Below are 7896 nucleotides of genomic sequence, written 5' to 3'. Positions count from 1 at the left end.
TGGGCGGGCGCCGCAGCCACTAGCGCCGCCCCACAGCCAATGGCCGCACCGTCGCGTCGAGAGCCACCGTCATGGCACCACCGCCGCCAGGCCACACCGACGCCGGCTAAAGGGCACCGCCGCCAACCACCACCGCCCCGAGCAGGAGGGGCGCGCGCGGGGAAGGGCAGACCCGCAGCCGCTAGCACCACACGGGCAAGGCCCGGCAGCGCTCGCTGAGTGCCAAGATTGCTGATTTCCTTCAAGAAGGAGATTAGATGGAGAAAGCAGCGCGCGGTCTTACATCGAATAGAGAGGGCGAAACAAACAGGCAAGCCGACCGGAGATGCATCATGGTAGGGGCAGGTCGACGATGCTGTACATGAGCGTGTGAAGTGTTGGACTAAGGAGAAAAGAGGAGCTAGCAATGGGGGGCGGGGGCACGGGGTGCCAGCCACCATATCATGGAGAGGAGAGGAGCGGGCAAGCAATGCGGGGAGGCATCCGATGGGAGGGGGGAGGGTCGATCCGCGTGATGGATGGAAACGAGAGGGAGAGCAAGTATAGTAAGGTCTATTCAGCAGGCTATAGCAGATGCCATGTCATTAAAATCCTAGGTGGAGGAAAGAGAAAGGAGGAGAGAGAGGGCAGCGAGCCCTACATGTGCAGCCTGGCTGCAGCAGCACAAACGAGGAAAAAGTTTGCATGCACCTGCCCTAGCACCTCCCTCCCAATTACATGTCTCCTTTCACATGCAGACATTAAATGTTACAGTAATTAGTATAGCCAACTTATTATATGAGTGAGCTTTTGTAAAGACTATAGATGACATGGCATCTCTTTGTAGCCGGTAGCCGGCTACATTATTAACCATGTTCAGAGGCAGCGTTGCGTTGGTTTGGGAGACCATTCAAGGGGCATGCCTAGTTTCGAGGGAGAATTGAAGGATCCAGCTTGGAGGGATTGCCTAGTATTCACCCATCCATCCATCAAGAGCTTTATTGGTAGTGCTCCTTCAAACAACGCACTTGGTAGGTACTCAATTATAGTGTGTAGGGAGAATTAATTAAAACCATTCAGCTGCGCATCAAGGGTAGGCCTGGACATTCGGTTAACCCGAACCGATCGGTTCGGTTCTTTGGTTTAACAAGAATTTCGGTTTTGCGAAATTGATGACCGATCGGTCTTATAAAATTCTACTAACCGAGAATTCGGTGGACTGATACTTCGGTTCGGTCGTCGGTTTCAGACCGAAGAGACCAAAGAAAAAGTCAAACACCATAGGGAAGAACTCAAGCAGTGGTCGTCGATGAAATGAACCAAAAAAATAATCAAAAAATACATTATGACAAGAAACGGGAGAGGAGATGCAGCTGTAGCCTGTAGGAGCAGCTCGGCAGACATGTTCAGTTAGCCTGTAGGAGCGCTTGTGGAATTTGAGTTGGGACTTGGGAGGTGTGGTCGCTGTTGGAGAGAAATACGAGGAGGAGGGAAGAGATGCTGCGGCGCCGGCAGCCCGGCGCTAGCCAGCGAGATCAACAGGAGCGGTGGAGCATCGGCAGGTTGGCGGCTCAGATCTTGCGGCGTCTTAGATGTGGATAAGGTGCGGTGAGGGCACGCTGAAGTTGAAGGCACTCTCGTGAAGGCTTAAACGGACACATGTACGAGAGTGGGCTATGGGCCTAATGCATGGAGTTGGCCTGTTACTAATTTTTCTCGGTTACTTCGGTTCTTCGGGTACTCGATGGTTAAAACCGAAGCGACCGATGTAATTTCGGTTTTATAGAGTTGCTGACCGAATTTAGTACCATTTTTTCCGGTTTCCGTTCATTCGGCTTCGGTCCCGGTTTTCTGGGTTCGGTAATTCGGTCTTCGGTTAAAATGCCGGGTGCCTCCCCGCGATAGCCACGTCATCACAGCGTGGAAGACAAAACAGATCACTGGGACAAAAACAAAAAAGAGTCCAATCCCGCACGCAACTTCCTCCCCGTTTCTCTCTGCCCTGCGCCGCCCCCTCCTCTGGAGAAGGAGCGCTCTCGTCGCTGTGCCTGGTGGGGATCCGGTGCATCCCCTCTCCGCTCGCCTCCTCCTCTCCTGGGTCCCTGCGTTGCCGGCTCAGCCGCTTCTCCTGCGTCTTCTCCTCCCCGCTTCTCTCCTCCTAGTCGAGTCCTGGACCAGATCGGCATCTGGCGCAGGAGGCTCGGGGTGGTCGCAGGTTCGGGCGCCATCTCCTTCCTTCCCGTACACTGGGATCAAACAGCCCGCGGCCTGGCGGTGCCGGCCTGGATCTGGAGGCAGATGGACCAGATCCTGGAGCTGGGCACGAAGGAGCTCGAGGTCGACGACTCCGGCTTCGTCCTCCTCCTCTGACGTCGCCACCTTGCTCAGGTCCAACACGCCTATCCATCGCCCCAGTTTTTATCATTTCATCGTGATTACCATCCCACGCCATCCATAGGGTGTGCCTTCTGCCCTTCTCACCACTCTGAACTCTGAGGAAGTGGAAATTGGGTTGGGGAAGTTTTTTGAGCTCGAAATTAAACCCAGTTCTAGTAGAATAGTAGAAGCTGGTGCTGAGATGGTCGGTAGGCAGTGGCACTCATAGGTTTCCATTGCTTCAAATCTATTTGGTTTTAGGTGATTGGGCACCCAAAACTCACGACACTGTTGCTACACATTAGTTCAGGAATCAAGGCAAATAGCGGTATTTCCCTTTGGGGTGAATGGACGAACTGATTATGGGAAGACCAACCAAGTAGTTTATACAGTACTCACATAATTTCTCACACTTCCAGCGAATTAAACTGATGATTAGATGTGCCTTCTCTCCTTCGTACATTGTTTGGGGGTTTGGTTTGAGAAGTGGGTTGCAGCACTCATGATTTTGCTTGTTTCGGGGATGGAATGAATTGGGCATCAACATCTAACACACACACACACACACACACACACACACACACAGAGAGAGAGAGAGAGAGAGAGAGAGAGAGAGGAGAGAGGAGAGAGGAGAGAGAGAGAGAGAGAGGATGATTCTCTTTATTACGTCAACCATGTAGTAGAAACAAGATATAACTAAACAGCTAGGGTTTTGAAGTTGACTCGGTAGCTGAATCATGGTCCATGAATTTGTGTAAAACGACAAGTGCGCTGCTGAATTAAAATTCTACCTGTTCATTCCACTGCCCAGTTACCATCTGAAAGGTTCTATTTTGCCACCGCAACTCTAATTAGATTGTTATAGTTCAGACTAAGGGGATCAAGATTGGTCATCTGTTAGCTATGTACTGTGGACCTCAACACTAGCTGAGTACCTATGCAGCTAATCATTGATCTTGTCTTGGGTGAAAGGCTGGCGTTTGTTAATTCAGATACTGAAAGGTAACCCACACTGACTTTATTTGTTTACTTTCCTTCTGAACTCTTATTTGCTTAGCTTCTATTGATGATATTTCTAATCTTTTATCTTCGTCGGTAAACTCAACTGCATCTCAGTTTTCTGTTCCCATTTCCTGGATTGCGGGTCCTGATGCGCAAGATTCTTCTGTTTGCTACGGCACACGCAGGCCTGGACGATGGCAAGCATTGACGTGCGCACGTCGTTGCAACAGACACACCTCAACCCTCCCGACGCACGCAATAATCAGCGGTGCCAAAATGATTTGGTGTTTGCAAGGGTCGCTTTTGTTGCATTTTCTACGTGAGAAACCATCTCAGGCTGTAAGTTTGCACAGCCTGGACACTTCACTTGCATACCTTGTTAGTTACTGATTGGACTATACGTAATTATGTTCACTTATATATAACAAGAGTTACTTTACCCAACTCCCAAGGAAATTGCATACTAAATGTTCTTGCAAATCTTGTTCTCAGATTGTCAATTGAAGGCGACCACGAGATATTCTCATGTTCTTTTCGAATGTTTATTTGGGGATTAAAATCTTGATAATTAGGTGTACTGCTTCGCTTCATATGTAATTTCCCTCATGCCTTCTAATCCGTTCAGATGACTAGCTATTATCCACATTAGGTTTTGAAATGCCTATGCTCTATCTAATTGGTCGTTCAATTAGTCAAATAGCCGTTTCATTTTTATTATGCTGACACAAGATCTATCTCTGTTCTAAGATTTAGTTTATGGTCACTTTTTGTGAGGTTTTTCATCAAAGATTCTCTTTAAACTCCTATTTTATACCTTTCTTTATGGTTCTTTGCATGGAAGTACTCTGTTTTCTTGCTTATATTATTCTTATGGTATCATACAGATTTGGATGCACCTGCACAGTACTGATAGTTCATGAAATTCATCAACCTGCTGTTGCCGCAACCAACCAAAATTTGCTCTAGCAGAGTGATGAATACAATATTCATGCTAAGCTTTCTTCAAATTATGCTAATTGATCTTAAAAAGCTGGCTACTGGTGTTATTTGCTGCAATTTATTTCTGACAGCCAGGTAGTCTTGGAATGCTTTCGTGATGCAATTTATTTCTGACAGACAAGCTATGCTAATTGATCTTGAAAAGCTGGCTACTGGTGTTATCTGCTTTGTGGAAGGCTGTTAGCATTAAACTTTAGTGCTCGGCTGTTCATCATAGTCTCATTCCCTAGATGATTAGCGAGGCATGAAAAATAGGTGAAATTGCAGGAAAATTGAAGATGGGAACACGATTCATTTTGTCAATGGGAACATCTACTGTTACAGATACACTTTCTGTATTCTACCTATCGATGGCGTAATGTTTGAATATTAAGTCATTTCTTTTTGTCATTAGCAGGTGCTTTTATTCATGTTCATATTCCACGTATGCATGTGCTGCTCCGGTGGTGTTTTATTAGTTGATTGGCATATATGGATCTCTCCATGTTTATTAGTTGATCTCCAACCCCTACTCTGCTGTGGTGTTGTGGGAGCAAGAAGAGCATGCATGCTTTCTCTCTACATCTAGGGTCCATACGGCCAGATTGACGGGCCTAAACTCTGGGTGAGTTCCTCCATGACCCGTTTGATTTCTTGCCTTGCTGGTTGTGTCATATGGCTATTAGCATTTGATTGATAAATATTTCAGTTTTACCGAATGATCTTGCTTTACCCATCTACACCTTGAGTTGATCTGCTCTTTCATGTTTACTTACTTTTGCTACTGTTCTTGTCCAACTCAAAGGTTTCTTTCAAGAATCATGAGAGAACATTCAAGGAGTGGCTTATTTGGAAATTAGAACCTTCAGATTTCTTAGAAGTGAGGTTACTTTCCAACTAGAATTATAGGCAAGCATTGGTCTTTAATTTGGAAGTGATTATCATGTCTAAGAAGGGAGATCAACCCGGTTTGGTGTACATGATGTATGATCCTTTTTTATTGATTTCTTATACTATGTCGACATGACTTATTTCACTCAATTTTCTGTTTTTTTACACCATACTTCATGCGGTAGCCATACAAGATCATTTATTATACTATTGTACTAGCATATTACAAAATCATTATGCTAGATATAGATGGATTAACATGAAGATAATTCCTTTTGTTCTGTTTTTTCACTAGACATAGATGCTATTTATGCTTCTTTAGCAGTGACATCATAGTCAACTTGCATTTTCTGTCTTTTAGCTATGCTACCAAATCCAGCAACTTTGATTTGTTCGTACCATTAGGCTGTAAGGAAATATTACTATATGTAACATGTTTTTTTTCTTAAGCTACTGTTGTTGCTTCTCATGTCTAAAATATATTTCTTGATGCAGCTTCACTCGGATTTATGTGAATATAAGCGTAAGAGGTCTAGTGGCAATGCTACAAAATCATTGCAGGCGTGAGTATCCGGATTGCACTACTGCTGGCCGTTTCTTGCGATTGCGTACAACAGGCTTCTGACAAAGCCAAGTCATGGCCTCATTAGGCCCCTTTTTTCAGCCAAACTGAAAGCACTTCATGTTAGCTTGTATTCGCTTTTCGATTAACTACAATGCATTGTACCCATCCATGCTCCAGGGTGAGTCGTACATATCCTCGTTAGATGTACCAATGCCTATGATGGTTCTGAACTCTAATAATATAGTATCGTATGTTTGATCGATGGTCTACTATTAGATCATAATGTTATAGCATATGCCCATATTGATGTACATGAGTTAGACTAATGACGAAACATGGCAGCCGAATGTGCCGAGACAAGATAAATGCGCACAGGCCTTCTCGTAAAAGTTTGATACACTTTTCAAGAAAACGAACTTTGGTTAATCATTAAGCTATAACTTTTCTCATATTTGAACAACAAGGTTATTTGTGTTCTGCTAAAAAAAGTGGCAATGTTAAAAAAATGGGTATTTTGTGTAACTTCTGCAAACTTTGTGGAAAGAAGCTGCAAATAACTGATTTCGCTGTCAAGTGTACAGTCCAATGTTAATCTAGAGGGTGGAATCTTTAAACTTCGTTGATGCTTTCTTGTCCGTTTTGATCTAATATCTGTCTGATGTGGTTTGTATAAAACTTATGGTGGTATAATTAGTTTTGCTTTTTCTTGGCAGGATATAATAACGTTGTAGATAGACGGAGACTGAATCAGTTCACACTACTTTGATGTCTATCGAGCCAATGGGACAGCAAAGGTAGTTCCTTTGCACAATTTGACGAACGTTATTTCATATTACATGATATGTCTGACTCATTTCAGTGGGCATTCAATTAATTTGAGGCATCCTTTCCTAGGATCTTACCTTGATATTCCTCTATTTTCTCCTATTTGTACCATTCTTTTTTAAGAACTGAAATAAATATAACCAGTGTTACAAATGTTTGCTGAGGAAAAGTCCTTGCAGAAAAGAAGAACTGGAAGTAGGTTATCTATCTTCACGAGCAAGTCGGCATCTGTAAACCTTCACCGGAGCCATTCCAGCTCTTTCAGAGCCACAAGGTGAGCCGGAAGTCAGTGTATGTTTGAACGAGCACACTCGCTTCTCTCAGAATTCATATAATCGTTAGAAGCTCAGAACCAGTCATGCCAAAGATATGAAGTGGAACTCATTTGCAGGCAAGGAAGTTGAGGAACCAAGACCCCAACGGTGCGGAGCAGTTTGCCATCGAGAGGACTAGGGCTGCCATCAGGGACCTCTAAACCAAGCTCAACATCTCCCTCGTGCCTCCATCAACACCGTGTCCTGGAGGGTCGTCGCCGTCCGCGACGACGAGCTACTGCCGCAGCTTTGTCAGCCACATGGTTAGAGGGAGGCATCAAGGGCCTGCCACCGCTGCCGGGGCCGACGTGCGTGTAATTTCTATTAATGTATCTTATGTTGCCAAACAACAACATGCTCCTGTCAATGCTATATCGTTGTGGGCGTGGCATTTCAGTTTCTTCCTCAGGTGATATTCCAATATAATAAGTTCCATCAAGAATTGCATGTACATGTGTTGCTATCCTGATCCAAAAAGGGAAGTAAAAAGGGCGTTCATCTACCTGGCACCGCCCAGATGCCCCTCAAGAGGCGCGCCAGATGCCCCTCAAGAGGCGTGCCACGGGCGCGCCCCAACTACTAGTTGAAGGATCCATCTATTCGGGTACTGGGAGTACTCCCTCCTTTCATGTATATAGGCTCTAATGCGTTTTTCGAAACTAACTTTAACCACATGTTAGAGCAATAATATATGACATGCAAGTTACACAAAGCACATCATCGAATTCGTATGTGGAAGGAGCTTGTAATGATATAATTTTCACATTATACATCTCATATATTATTAATCTTATCAACAGTCAAAAACAATCTTGAAAAATGTATTAGGCCTTGTATATATAGAAGGAGGGAATACGTGGGATGGAATTTTCACCCCAATTATAATTTACTCCCTTCGTCCCATAATGTAAGACGTTTTTTGACACTACACTAGTGTGAAAAAACGTCTTACATTATGGGATGGAG

General features: G+C 44.6%; 1 long non-coding RNA gene across 22 annotated transcripts; it reads left to right on the top strand.

Moving 5' to 3' along the window:
* The first annotated feature begins 1925 nt into the window (after positions 1-1925).
* LOC123077237 (uncharacterized) lies at positions 1926-7369 on the top strand. 22 transcript variants are annotated; one of them, XR_006436498.1, is made up of 8 exons: positions 1927-2367; positions 3226-3357; positions 3543-3696; positions 3850-3950; positions 4754-4960; positions 5722-5969; positions 6505-6890; positions 7008-7369. It is a non-coding gene; the product is annotated as an uncharacterized lncRNA (long non-coding RNA). The 22 variants fall into 22 exon arrangements; XR_006436485.1 differs by lacking the exon at positions 3850-3950 and having other exon boundaries at positions 1926-2367; positions 4242-4960; XR_006436495.1 differs by lacking the exon at positions 3850-3950 and having other exon boundaries at positions 1928-2367; positions 4751-4960.
* The last annotated feature ends 527 nt before the right edge of the window (positions 7370-7896 follow it).

The sequence above is a fragment of the Triticum aestivum genome, chromosome 3D, assembly GCF_018294505.1.
Source record: "Triticum aestivum cultivar Chinese Spring chromosome 3D, IWGSC CS RefSeq v2.1, whole genome shotgun sequence".
In the NCBI taxonomy this organism is placed as follows: domain Eukaryota; kingdom Viridiplantae; phylum Streptophyta; class Magnoliopsida; order Poales; family Poaceae; genus Triticum; species Triticum aestivum.
This window is presented reverse-complemented; position numbering and strand designations above follow the sequence as displayed.